Here is a 2,851-nt window from a genome sequence, read left to right on the forward strand (position 1 = left end):
CCCCCAATTTCTCTCCAGGGGCTGCGGTGTTGTCTAGTGGGTAGAGCTCTGGGCTGGCAATCAGGACACCTGGCTCTGCTGCCAGGCAAGATCTTGGGCAAGTCACTTCCCCTGTGTGTGACTCAGTTTCCCCTCTGGCTGGTCTACATAGACTGTGAGCTCTTTGGGAGGGATAGCTCAGTGGTTTGAGCATTGGCCTGCTAAACCCAGGGTTGTGAGTTCAGTGCTTGAGGGTGCCGTCTGGGGAGTTGGGGATTGGCCCTGCTTTGAACAGGGGGTTGGACTAGATGACCTCTTGAGGTCCCTTCCACCCCTGATATTCTGTGAGAGGGCCTTTCTCTCGCAACGTGTATGTACGGCACTTAGCACAGTGGGGCTGTGATCTTGCCTGGGGACTCCTGCGGTAGAAATAATGAACCGCTACCACTTTATTCTTCGCTCCAGGCCATGGAGACAAGGCCAAAATAGCTCCATCACCAGAGACCCTGACCCTTCTCTTCCTCCCAACTCTTGAGCCAGAAAGCCCATGGAGATGCCCTCGGCCCTGTGCCCAGTCTCTTCCTCCCCATCCCCACTGGGGCTAGTCTCTCCAAAACAGACATTTTCCCCTGAAAACATCATGAAACAAGTGGTCTATGGGACTATAAATGGCCTTGAGGCCTGTGAAGAACCTGAGGGTCCATGCAGCCTGCGAGGGGCCCGAGAGACCCAAGACGTCCTTCAGGACAGTAATGGGCCTGTTTGGACCATGAGGTCTGTCCGCAGCCCTTCATGGCAGTGACTCCTAGGAGGTCCGTCTGCCCCCGGCCAAGGCTTGACTAACCCACAATGACCATGATGCAGAAAGACCTATAAAGGTGCCAAATGTCCAGAAGGATGGTGAGGACTCTATGGCTTTGGGGGAAGGGGGGGGGGCCTCTGAAGCGCCTACAGTAGCTCTTCAGGAATCTGCGATTTCAGGGGTCTCTGAGGCCCACGACCACCCTCGGTCCCACACAACCTGTTGCCCTGGTTCATTTCTCAGGGTTACTTGGTCTTGTTTTGTGCCTTACTAGAGTGGTCTGGTCGCCTTAGTCCCATGGTGGGAGCTTCACTATTTGACCAGCTCTGCCCCACTACCCCTATTTCCCCCTCTAGGGAGAGCCCTGATGCATTGTGGGTCCCTTCTGCTTTCCTTTTGGCAGCTGCTGGGGTTGGGGAGCTCAGAGCAACTTTCGATCTGGCCTTTGTCCAAAGCCCAGGGGGAGTCATTCCGGATTCCCCTCTGGGGCCACTGAGGTGTCCCTCCAGCCCTAGGCCAGGGGGCCCACCCCCACCCCCATCTCTATGGGGCCATGGGGTTCCTCCTCCTCAGACCGGCTCCGTCCCCTTGCTGACTCTGCCTCCCTGACCTCTTCTGTGTCTGCCACAGGCCCAGCACCCCAAGGCCAGGCTGGTCCCTAAGAAGGACCACCTCAGCTGCTACCTCACCACCAACTGCCTCAACGAAGGGCAGTAGATCCAGCTTCACAGCCTGCACCCCTTGCACCGGCTCAGCGAGCGCTACCTGGGCTATCAGACAGACTCCAAGGTCTACATCATCTGGGGCAACTCCTTCCGGGTGGTGGAGGACCTGCGCATGGACCAGGGTGCGTCTGTTGGGACGCTGCACTGCTAGGGAGACCACTTCATACACTACCACACAGCACCTTCTATGTCTGCTGTCTGGAGCAGGGCATCATCCTGTCCAAGAAGGACCTGAGCCAGCTCCACCAGCTCTCCCCTTACCCCATTCACCCCAAGCACCACCAGGGCCTCTGCTACCTCTGCATGGACTCCCACAAGACGCTGGTCATGGTGGACGAGAAGTGGGGAGCCAATGTGAGGACCGACCCAAGCCTTACAAGAGGAATCTTCTCCACCCACCCCAACCTGTTCAGCTTCCTGACCAGGGCTCCTGACCCTCACCAGGGGCATCTCCATCCGCAGCTGCGACTGCATCAAGCCAACGTGGCTGATGTGTCCATCACCTGGACCAAGAAGATGAGTCCTGCAAGGGGGGTTCCACCAAGCAGGAGCTGTCCAGCATTGGGGGCAGCTGGGATGTGGCCACCAGCAGCTCTTTCAAGACAGGCACCATCACTGGGCTCATCACTTAGGCTCAGTTCTCCCTGTCAGCCCAGTATGGCAGGAGCGGATCCCAGACGAAGCAGGAGGAGGACTGGACTGAAGCCCAGGAGAACGAGGAGATGCTGCAGGTTACTGTGAGACCCAAACAGAGCTTCTTTTTATGGCAGTACCACCTCAGCCTGGGCCAGGAGCCCGTCCTCTTATGCCATGACCCCACCTGACCCTCCTCCCTACCTCTGCCTTCATCCTCCTGAGCCTCTTGGAGACAAAGCCCACTGACGATGCCGTGACCATCCCATGGGCGTCAGCCAAGCCAGAGCCTCTTGGGTTGAGTGTCGCGTTGGCTTCCTAGAAATTTGTGGGATCAAATCAATCCCTCGAAATCCGTGCCTTCCTCCCCGCCTTCCCACCCAGCTCATCTGCCTCTCCTAAGAAGCTCTCCCAAGATCCTTAGCAACGCAGATGATTTAATTAATTCTCCTCTCGGTCTTTTATGGTTATGGCTAGGTGTGGCAGAATTTGATTTTTGCCTTTTTTTTTGAATTTCAACAGGTATGATCAATGTTTGTTTTTAAGCATTTTCTTCCATTTTGATCAATTTAAATTTTCACAGTTGTGCAAAATTATGGCCTTTAACCTTTTTTTAAAAAAAATTATGTATTTACATTTTCACAGTTGTGGGAAATTGAGTGGGATCAGACAGTGGAGGAGGACAGACAATAATTATTTAATGACAGTGGAC

Source organism: Natator depressus, chromosome 13, assembly GCF_965152275.1.
Source record: "Natator depressus isolate rNatDep1 chromosome 13, rNatDep2.hap1, whole genome shotgun sequence".
In the NCBI taxonomy this organism is placed as follows: domain Eukaryota; kingdom Metazoa; phylum Chordata; order Testudines; family Cheloniidae; genus Natator; species Natator depressus.